This window comes from Gadus chalcogrammus, chromosome 16, assembly GCF_026213295.1.
Source record: "Gadus chalcogrammus isolate NIFS_2021 chromosome 16, NIFS_Gcha_1.0, whole genome shotgun sequence".
NCBI lineage: Eukaryota > Metazoa > Chordata > Actinopteri > Gadiformes > Gadidae > Gadus > Gadus chalcogrammus.
In genome coordinates, this window is record NC_079427.1 from 28,174,225 (window position 1) to 28,186,312 (window position 12,088).

General features: G+C 42.4%; 1 long non-coding RNA gene across 2 annotated transcripts; it reads left to right on the forward strand.

Moving 5' to 3' along the window:
- The first annotated feature begins 5,370 nt into the window (after positions 1-5,370).
- On the forward strand, positions 5,371-9,421 carry LOC130406698 (uncharacterized). 2 transcript variants are annotated; one of them, XR_008904499.1, is made up of 3 exons: positions 5,371-6,905; positions 7,047-8,569; positions 9,374-9,421. It is a non-coding gene; the product is annotated as an uncharacterized LOC130406698 (long non-coding RNA). The 2 variants fall into 2 exon arrangements; XR_008904498.1 differs by lacking the exon at positions 9,374-9,421 and adding an exon at positions 8,852-8,923.
- The last annotated feature ends 2,667 nt before the right edge of the window (positions 9,422-12,088 follow it).

Genomic DNA, 12,088 nt, shown 5'->3' on the forward strand with positions numbered 1-12,088 from the left:
ACCTTGTGAAGTTGATTAGCTATCTAACAGCTAACGCTAGGTTAGTTAGCAGTCATCATAGCTAACCGTCGCCACTAAGCCTAGGTTTTCTTGAGCACAGCTATCACTATTTGCCAGTTTTATGCTTACCATTGTGCTTGGTTATTTTGGCGACAATGGTGACTTTGCGTAATTCTGCAGTGTGAAAGATGGTTGACTGTATTGCTGATGAGGTTGTTCAAAATGGAGGTTACTAGCCGCCATGTGCTCGGGCTAGATTCTGTCTGCTCAGTGCAAATGCATTTCAAAGCCTAGAGAAGGTTATAATGCATGGAATTATGTTTATCGAGTGCTGTACTGGAAATCAAGTTTGTTTTGTCTGTAATCCCTCCTTCCAGGCAAACGGATCATGTTGGTCAAAGTCAAGTTCAGAGGCATCCAGAAATTCATCAGCATTTCTGAAGCCAAGCTCAGTGAACTGCTTGAGTGTGGCAAGTCTAACTTTAATTGAAATGATTTTGTCTGGTCTGTAAATCAACTTAATGAACTGATATTCAGTATGCATTATGACCAGTGTAGTAGTGGCTTTTGCCTAAAAATCTTATTTAAAGTTTGTCTGTTTATTAACATTAATATTCAAATATATCGTCGCTGTCCGATGAAAACCGCGTATGTCCATTTTTGCCGATTTTGAGATTTTACGATGATAGTTATGTCCAGGTTCATTTCCGTATACAGTATACGTCATGAACCAATGAAAAGTTGTGAAACACGTCATCTGATTTTCAAGTGTATCCATTTGGTGTCAAAGCTGTCAGTCCCGCCGCGTATCTCCCGCCCTGTGGAGTCATCTCATTAGCGTCTCTGGAAGCGCATCATCGGGTAGCCGAATAACACTTTGAAGGTAAGGTATTTAGTTTTTTTGTCAACTGTTCTCAAGTTTATTCTAGTTGCAATATAAGATTAAGTAATTTTCACAGAATATTTTTATTGTGAACCTGACTGAAGAACGTAAATTAAGTAGGCTAAATAGGGCTGTAACGCGCAGGGCCGTCGATAAGGGGTGAAAGGTGATGACGATTCTAGGGGCCCACAGCCCAGGGGGGGCCCACAAAAAAATAATAATAAAAAATAATAATAATAATAATAAAAAAAAAAATTATTTTACTACCAGCCCATAGTACTACCATAGCGCGCTACCACCGTCAGCAATTGCTCCCTCGTCAACAATTGCTCTTTCCACCGCCCCCCCGTCAAAAATTGCTCCTTCCACCCCCCCCCGTCAACAATCCCGCGCAGGGGGGCCCATCAGTAAATCTTGTCTAGGGGCCCAGGAATTGTAGCAACGGCCCTGGTAACGCGTATCGAAACCGTAATCGCAACACTCACTTTAACTTTTTAAGCCACGAACCTGTCTCGCAGTGTGAGAAGGCAGAAGCGCGATACGCCCTTTCTAACTCTCCGGTAAAATTGTCCGATTGAAATTTGTTAATTTGTCTAAATAATAGTCTGCTGACACCGCCCCCTCTTATTGATGCCGTAAGTTTGCGACGAGATGCCCTCTCTGTGATGACAGCTCTCCGTGGTTACGGAGGATTTCATTTCTCCACACCCTTCGAAGTCCTCATATGCGATATGAACGACATTTATCCAGAGTGGGCCAAGCGCGAAAAAGATTGCCTGTGTGATCCCTGTCTCTATTGTTTTGTGTGATTTGACCGGCAGTTGGTCTGCTTATAGGTCGGAATGAAGCGGCCACCGATTATTGACAGGATGGGTACTTTATTCTACCGGAATCGTTCGCTTATTCACTAGACAGTGTCTAGTGAAGACAGTGTATAGTGAAGAAGCGAGCGAACTACCAGAATCGTTCGCTTCTTCACTAGACACTGTCTAGTGAAGAAGCGAACGATTTCGGTAGAATAAAGTAGGCCTACCCATCCTGTCAATAATCGGTGGCCGCTTCATTCCCGTCTTCATAACGAGGCATAGTGTTACGAGTAACAAATGTGTGTGCGCGAGAATGGCAGTGTGCGTATGTGTGTGTGTGAGTGACGTCAGCGAGCGAGCGGTAGGTGCGTCTATCTCGCTCGTCCACTCACTCGCTGACGTCACTCACACACACACACACATGCGCACACTGCCATTCTCGCGCACACACATAAGCTACTCGTAACCCTATGCCTCGTTATTGCGACGTTCATGTTAGATGTTCATGTATTTTCCCATCTATTGAAAGTTAGGCTATTAAACATTTTGCATTCTATACGGCCTGATTATGTAATTATTTAAGCTGCATAGCCAATAAGAAGCGCCAATAGGATATTTGACTAAACCACCAAACTAGTTGAGGGTTTTTGCCGACCTGCAAGCATCCTCCAACTTCAATCTTTGGTTATTTATTAATTAATTTAGCTGTACTTTAATAGGATTTCCGAAGTGAAGCTATGTTGACTGGGCATAGCGCTATATTTTTTTCTGATCTGGGTTTTTCCCTTTCTTCAGGATGTCTTTCTCTCTTAAAGGAGCATTTCACCGGTGCAGACATGAATATGTATTGAAATTGGGTCCTATATGTAGTCGAATAATAAAATAAAATTCTAATTTGGTGCCGTCTTGACCGAGAAAAGGCAGAAAGTGACTTTTTGGCGCTTGTGGATTGAAGACAACAACTCCCACCATGCACAGCTTCGCTGGCGGCCACTCCCGCTGATCATCTCCGCCTATCGGACACCTCCTTGTTCCATCTACTAATGGAACAAATCAGCGTGGAGCTTGAACCGGGGTCACTAGAGTAGTGACGCTGGCACAGAAGCATACGGCCGACATCTTTCCTTATTCTGGGTGGAAATAGTAACATAGTTACGTCATTAAATGCGTTTATGTAAACATTTTTAGCGAGAAATGTGCATTTTAATTTCATAATGTTCGCTCGTTGAATTTGAAGGATGTTTGGTTTGATAGTTATGACGAAGAGGGAACGCTCCATTCACTTGCATGGACAGCGTCTCTGGTTGCTAAGCAACCTCAACGTCTTGGCGGACTATATTATTGTTATTTATATCCGAGATTATTTAATCTAACCCGATCTAAACTCTATCATGCACCCAAACATGGCGGCGTTTGGGTTTCCTACCTCGGACTCCTAAATCCAGCGCAGCCACAGGCGCCTTGGCGCGTTGAAGCAATTTTTGTGACACACAATGATCAAGCGACAAGTTAGGCACGTTACACGCGTTTGGTGTGGCCGTAGCCCGTGTCCACCAAAAGCGTTTTTTTATGCGGTTTCACCCAAAAAATCGGCTTCGTGTGGACGGGGCCAAGAAGGCGAATACACGTCACCAAGACGGGGAGACAGCGCCAGGCGACTTACGCCACTATCTGCCAATGGATCGTGGATGCCTGGGCTGATATAACAGTCTCCACTGTGGTCCAAGCTTTCACGAAGGCAGGAATAATCACTGAACTGCCAGGCAACAACAGCGACAATGACTCGGATAATGACGAGAGGAATCCGGGCATGTTGGATGCCGTAGGCCTACTCGCCCAACTGTTCAATTCGCACACACAAGAATTCGAGGAATTCGTAGACGAGGAATGAACTGAAAAGGTGAGCTTATTGTTAAGAGATATTGATTGATATTGATATTGTTAATATGCACATTAACGTTTGAACATCGTTACCATGGGAGTGACCGGAGTTGTCAGAACGCTTAATAAAGTTTGACTTTATCTGACTGTTTTGTTGACATTCTCTATAGCGTAGCTCGGTCTTGTCGATGCATAACGCAACCCCAGTCAAACGTTTGACTGCAGTATCTTCTATTCTATGCGCCTAATAATCCGGTGCGCCCTATATATGAAAACAGTTCTAAAATAGGCCATTCATTAAAGGTGCGCCTTATAATCCGGTGTGCCTTATAGTACGGAAAATACGGTAGTCCTCGTTTGTATTTCTTTCGAAATGGTGAACTTTTGCATGGAGCCATCTTCTATGTCAGATCCAGTACCCTCCGCCAATGTACTTCAGTTTTATCAACAGCCTCTGTTATCTTAGCTTCAGACGCTGTGGATGTTAGTTTCTGCTGGTGAAGTCCCACCCACTGGCACTGCTCTAATAGGTCTGTAGCGTCAGTGGGTCCCACCCGCTAGAGGGGGGTGGGACTAGTGGTTGTAGTCTTACGAGAATCATCTCCTCTTACACTTCCTGTTTTCTTGTATGCAAAAATCGTCATATTGCGTCATAAAAAACAGGAAGTGTTGGAGATCGATACGGATCTCTCCAGAAAATAAGGGAATGATGCTAGACCATTCAAAAATATGCGGGGGGGTTCTAAAAATACAAAGCTTATGTGAAATGGGTGAAGTTTCCCTTTAAGGAGATGTGTGAAATGGTCAATGTCAGGTATGATAGGGTACTTGAGGCGAACGTGAGGGTCAACAATGAGGAGGAAGGTTTGTAGGAAACTAAAATTGAGTCAACCAGACAGGAAAGTCTAAACTGTATTCATTACTCTAAATGGTTTCCCTCTGTCATTGTCAGATTCAGTTGAAAGTGACGGTGCAAATACAGCTGCCAATGAGGGTATGTATTTTAGGCTTAAATTATTTTTCTCCCAGTAGCAGCTACCTACTATTCTGCAACCCAAAGCCTATTGATGTGTTGCACATTAAGATGAAAGCCTGCCACACTTGTTGTTCTGATTCCCTTGATCAAGGAAGGAATCCAAATACTAACTCATCAAATTGTATGTAGCTAAATTAAAAATGATTACTCATAGAGAATAGGTACGTTTGCTGCTCAGTTCTGAATTTTTAAAGCATTGTCGTGTGCTAAATGTACATTATATTTTATTGTTGTTCGATTCTCTGGAAAGTGATAATGACAATCACTCTGAAAGTGCCAGTGATGGTAAGTATCTCATTATTCTTATTCTCAGATTAGGCTACACTGCAGCCTCCACCTCACATTGGTTTTGAGTTGGACAGACTAAAGCCCATTACTAATTACAAATCAAGTGTATTTAATCAATTATGATTCCAAATGAATGCAATCTTATATCAGAATGATGTCATAAGTGCATTTGTTGTACTAAATGTGTTCCTCTATATTGCTCTAAGACTCACTTGAACACGATCCTGAAAATGACCCGGAATACACACCTGTCATGAAGGTGAGTAACTTATTGTCAATTTGTTTTTTTTACATTTCTGTCAGCTACTAATGGGCACACACACACACACACACACACACACACACACACACACACACACACACACACACACACACACACACACACACACACACACACACACACACACCACAGCAATGCCAAACTTTAATGCATGCCTACACACTGACACACATGCTTCCACATGCTAAGAAACCATTTAAGAGAAATGTGAATTTGTGAAACATGTTTTCTTTTGTTTTTCTTTTATTCATATGAAGATGCTGTTGATGTTGATGTTGCTGTTGACCGGGGAAGGTCAAGAAAGAGGGCCAACCCAGACGCTTGGAAGGGTAACATTCAGAAAAGGAGAAGAATGAGGGGCCAATCATATCTTGGACGGAAAAAAAAAGGATTCATCAACATAGAAGAAAGAAAAATGGAGGGGCGGTGCCTGGCTGAGGCCTGCCGGAAATCCAGCAAACTACACTGCACCGAAATCAATGAAGGGAAGAGGGAAAAAATATTCAAGTCTTTTTGGGGAAATTGGACTGGAAAGAAAGGAAAATCTACGTGAAGTCACTGGTGGAGGTGAGTGATGTCAAGCGGCGCCGGACAGAAGCGGTTCAGTCTCGGAGGTCAGCATCTCTCTGTTGTTTTTTATGTGTTGATGGTAAAAGGCTCAGAGTTTGTCAGCGGATGTTCCTGTCGACCCTTGGCATCAAGCAGTGGAGTGTTCTAAAATGGGTTGGAAGAAGAGATGAAAGTCCTGAGAAGACGGCAAGAGTGAGGGTGAGGACAGAGGAGCGAGACTTCCTAAAGTCCTTTCTTCTTGAACTGCCGAAAGTACCATCGCACTACTGTAGGTCCTCCTCTTCCAAGATGTACCTGGAGCCTTTATTCAAATCAATCAATCATCTCCACTCACAATATAAGCAGACATGTGCAGCCAACGGCATCCAGGCTCTGTCAAGACAAGTGTTCAGTAACACCTTTAAAGAATTAAATCTGTCATTGTTCCATCCAAAAAAAGATCAGTGTGACACTTACTGTGCCTTCAAAGCCGGGAACATCGAGGCTGCTGTGTGGGAGGAACACTGCGTTAAGAAGGACGAGGCACGAGCAGAAAAGGATAGGGACAAGCAACTTGCAAATAACACCACCTCGGTTGCATGCATGGATCTGCAGGGCCTTCTCCTCTGCCCAAAGCTTCAAGCGTTTTGCCCTCTACTTCAAAATGAAGCTTGGTGTCCATAATTTTACCATCTACAATATGGCATCACATGAAGCGACAAATTACCTTTGGCATGAGGGTGAGGGGGGGGTCTCTGCCAATGAGTTTGCCTCCTGCATTGTGGACTATCTTGAAACACACCTCACTCACACTGAATTCATTCTTTGGAGTGATGGGTGTGGTTATCAAAATCGAAACCTGGTCCTGAGCAATGCCCTCTTAAAGTTTGCCACTGAAAGAAAAAAGCAAGTGACGCAGAAGTACCTTCAAAGAGGCCACACACAGATGGAATGTGACTCTGTGCACAGTGTGATCGAAAGAAAGTTGAGGAACCGAGATGTACACGTTCCAGCTGAGTATGCTGCAGTCATTCGGGGAGCTCGTTCAACTCCAAAACCATACGAGCTGAAGTATGTTGATTACAGCTTTTTCCAAGACTTCAGCAAAGTGAAAATCTGCAAGTCAATTCGACCTGGTAGCAAAGCAGGCGATCCTACGGTGCATGACCTCCGAGCAGTCAGGTCTGTACAGACTACTTTTTCATACATGAAATATTAGCCACATCATATTAAAATATTTTGTTTCATAAATCTAAACTTGCTTTTGGTTCCCTCCTATTCTCTGTTCCCCGACACCCCTCTTTCCTTTCATCTCTCTATTAGATACAATGTGGACGGCAGTATGGAGTTCAAATTACTCCACTCCGACAACTGGCAACCCTTCACATCCCCATCCCTGAGGAAGGCGTGTGTCAGCGTGGCCCCACTCTATACATCCCCCCAGAAAATTAAAGCACTGAAGTTCAAGCACCTTCAAGAACTGAAACATGTCTTACCGAAGGACTTTCATCCATTTTATGATGCACTTGACCATGAGTGATGGTCAGCTCAAATAGCACAAACAATAACATACACACCACTATTAAACATTATTTATTTATTTATTAATAAAAGCCAGTGTGGTTTTTCTGACTACCTATATACATGTCTTATTGATTAATGTATTAATGAAATGTTATATTTATTGAGTATTGACAAGTAATTGTTTATGTGCATGTTTGAAAACGACTTGGTTTTATCTGTTGAACTCTTGGAATTCCTATCTGCCAATCTGTCAGGAAAGACATGATTAAAATCTTGCATTTAGGCAAGTTGCTATTTTATAATTCCACCTGTAGTAGCAGTAGTGAGTCTAATTAGCCGTAACTGCTTAAACAGGAACGGGCTAGTTGGAGTTTAGTGAAATGGCAGCTTCATTTTTCCTTTTCTTTTCTGCAATACAGTGCCAAATAAATATTCTTTTGATGATAGCCTGGTGAGACAATAGCTTTTCTTTACAGTAGGCCTAACTTTATCTCAAGAAAAAGTTTTCCCCTTGTCGCCTGAGACGTAGGTCAAGGAGTGGAGGAGTGACACAATTACGGTAGGTCTAACGTTACAACCTCTGTATAGCTTGTTAGTGTACTGATTCATTATCGCTTCATAGTTAGCAGGAGACATAAATATGAAGGGACAATGAATCAGTACACTGATTTTCATACTGACAAGATTAATAGGCTATGCTCAGTTTATTAAATAGCCTTAGGTTGGACGTAGGCTATTTAATAAATTTAGCGTAGCCTATTCATCTGTCAGTATGAAACGCGACTTGCCCATTCATGATCGGAAGAACGCGTATCGACCACCGTTACTGTAAAATATGCACGTATGTCCATTTAAACTCGATTTTGGTAAAATGTGAACTATACCATCACACTGGCAATATTACGACTACATTTAAAGACGACGTACCAAGTATGACAACGCTACGTTCAACTGCTTTGAAATTAGGGTGTTTTTTTCATTTCCTGAAAAGTAACCGTTTTGGATATACGCGAGTTTCATCGGACAGCGACGATATACAGCTTTTAACAGCTTTTCACATGGCATAGAAACACACTAACTCATAACTAATGCTGTTGCCTTAAGTAAATGACCTAAATGGTTCATGGCATGCTTTGGAGAAAATGTGCTCATTATGTTTGTATTCTCCATAGGATTCCAGAAGTTTGGCATCTCCCTCAGCCAATTGCCTAATGCAAAGCTCTTTGATGACTCCAAAACTGAGGTTGACCATGAGGTGTTTGAAGAAGTGATCGGTGCAAATACTGGTGTTTATGAGCTATCCATTGATGGTGTCTCTGAAGGTTTGTATTGTCTAATCAATGTCATGTTGTTGTGTTTTTTTCAGGCTGATATAGATGCTATTGAATTATTTTTTTTGTTGATAATTGGCAGTGGGGACACAGGATTATACTGCATTAATAATGTTAAATGTCTAAATAGGACATGGGTAGAACAGATTACCCAACCTGTATGTCCTAGGGTACTCTTTCTCTTTGGGTTGTTTTTAGGAGACCTTGGAGGTGCTCTTTTACCTGTTTGGATGCAAATGGTTCTCAAACTTTACGTAAAATATTGCTATACAGGTTTTGTTTCTGAGGCACCAGCTGTTGGCCAGTCGACACCAGCTGTCGACACCAGCTGTAAGTCAAGAGGACCCTGATACTGACTGTCATTCTGAGCGATGAAAGTCCCCAGGGGAAACGGTCCAGACCAAATAGGTCTGATGCCCATGCTGTAAGTATCTTTTTTTGTGGCATATTGGCTCGAAATTATTCAACCGTGTCCTGGCCTATTGAGCCATTTGTCTCAGAACACCAACATACCTAGAGAAAGTTCCCAAATGAAAGATAATTCATGGCCTGTTGCCAGTTATATTTGCCCAACACAGTAATCTGATGGCAACTGGCAGTTGCTCTTAATTAATGCGCAAAAGCCTCCTGGATCCATTCACTTCAAGTTTAGCGTCATGTGCTCGCAAATAAGCATTTATCAGCAAGTCCTCCATCCTGCTGTCTTGAGTTTTGCTGAAAATGTGTGTGTGGTAGTCATGTGCAATGACTGCTGCAGGCTAAAATAAGAGCTCCATCTTATTGTTGTTTTCCTAGTTGGTTGACGAAATACTTCGCAAGAAACCTGGTGGTGATAATGTCATTAGGGAGTATGACAGAACAAAAATGTTATCAGACAGTACACGGCGGAAAACGGTGAACATTCTAGTAGCTGAAATGATGGAGAAGCATGGGTGAGTGTCATGAGTATTGAACACAGAATCTCTTCTTAGGCTATGCTAAGTATGTGATTAATAAGACAGAATGTTTGTTTCCTCAGAAAAATGCCACCACGCCATATAAGAGAAATGCATGCACAGGGAATTATTGAGCTCTTTCCATACCTGAGGGATCCCCAAGCCAAACATGGCTATGTAAGTTGTTTGACATTTGTGCACCCCCAACACACAAACTCGTCCATACATATTACTCACTTGTTGACCCTTCATCTTTTTGCAGCTCTGAACAGCCTTTTAAGCTTTTGTTTCACCGATAGGAACTTTACTATGATTCCCAGAGCGGCCAGGGTTACCTCAGTTGGCGAATAAAGACGGTCCAGAGAAACAACTCGCACAATCTCCATCAAGACATTTGATGGAGGTCAAATGTCTTGCAGACACCTCACAACACTCTGATGAAGACTGCGTCAATGCAATCTCCCTGATGAAGCATAGTGTTGATGAAGAAACAGTCAAGCAGAAAATGAGGAGTACCTTTCGGTATCGAAGGAATATGGTTGAAGATCCTGAAAGATGTGGCGATGTCCTGGCAGAATACCCACGTTTTAAAGATGTGAAAGGCCTAGTAAGTAGGGCTGGGCGATATATCGAATATATGCGATGTATCGCGAGATGTTCTCCAGGCGATGTATAAAATGCTCCTGTCGCGAACATCGAATACAAATTGGCACGTAATATGTTTATTTTTGCCGCCGCCGGCATACTCGTTGTGTTCCCTTCTCTCGCTCTTTCCTGTGGCTCTCTGCCTCAGACTCATATGCATTAAACACACTCACTCCCCCCGCGAGATTCTAGGATTCTACGCGCGTGTGTGACGGTCGCGTGTGTGACGTCACACACGCGACCGGTGAGTGAGAACAGCGACCGGTCACTCATCTCCTACCGTTGAGTGAGAACAGCGAGAGAGAGAGAGAAAAGATGATGGAAACAGAGGATTTGGTTTAAAAAAAAGAATAGTACAGGATCCGTCGTCTGGCAGTGGTTTGGCTACCGAAAGGAAGATGTGGAATAAAAAACGGTGTTATGTAAAATATGCCGCAAAACCATTGCCACGAGATCAAGCAGCACCACAAATTTATTTCACCATTTGAAATGCCACCCACTGCAAAACGAAGAATGCCAAAAACAGCGCATGGCCCAATCTCCATCCACATCAACACACAACCAGCCCAGAAGCAAATTACTTTGGCTGCGTCCTTTTCCAAAGCAGTCCCGTATGAAAAAAAAAGTCTGAAATGGAAAGAAATGACTGCCGCTGTCACACACTACATAGCCAAAGATATGGCCCCAATAAGTGTCGTTGAAAAGCCTGGTTTCAAAAACCTCGTTAAGACGCTTGACCCTAAATATGAGTTGCCTGGTCGCAAGTTTTTTGCCGAAAAAGCTCTACCAGAGCTATACATATCAGAGAGAGAGAAGCTGGCCCACACGCTCACAGACGTGACTTTTTACGCGTCAACCACCGATTTGTGGTCGAGCAGGACGTGTGATCCTTATTTAAGTTTCACAGTACACTACATTGCCAACTGGGAGTTGAAGAGCGCGTGCCTTCAAACAAGCTTTTTCCCGGAAGATCATACCGGCGAGATATTGGCACACGGCTTGGAGGAAGTACTGGCAGCATGGAATTTACAACAAGCCCGTCAAGTCAGCATCACCACAGATAACGGGGCCAACATCGTTAAAGCTTGTAACCTGATTGGTTACAAGCTAAAAAAAATAAAGAAATAATATAAAAGAAATATGATTAGTGTTAAGTTTTAATTACACTTGTCAGTGAAAAGTGTGACTCAATAAGTGTTATTCTTTTACACCTATTGTTGTTAAATATACACTGGAGAATTAACACTGGTGTTAGAGTAAACTTGACACTATCGGGAATGGAACCATATGTTATCCCAAACAGTGTTAAAATCAACTCTATAGGAGTAAATTTAACACTATTGAATTTACTGTGCAGTGTCTTCCGTTGCTAAGCGACGACATCGACAAATCATTTCTCTGCTGATCAACACTACGAATGGCCAAAAGACTTGTATGCCCCCCCCCCCCCTTAAATAAATACTATTGCAGAATTATTTTTATTATTATTATTATTCTCATTCAACTTGAACATGTGTTTTTACAGTAGAGTGGTGGAGGGATGACGTATGTTGGCCAGCGTCGCCCTGGATTCCCTCGACAAAAAGCCAACGGGTTTTTTCATTGGATTTTGGATTATTGCAGAAACATTTGCATCTTTGAAGCACCTCCTCAAAAACTGAAAATAAATAATAAATAAAAATAACCTTGCTCCAAAGAACGAAATGTAAACCAATGCATTCTGAATGGGAGTGTTTCTCAGATTTTTCCATGCTACACAGAACGAAATGTAAACCCATGCAAATAAAGACTTCATGGTCATAATAATTGAAATATCATTCATCTCCTGAGTGTGTAGAGTGGTATTCTATTTTTTTCAACGGGGCTGCATCCAGTCACTTGACCGTCATGGTTGCCAGGGGCGGAGTGGGGCACTAATAGCCACCGGGAG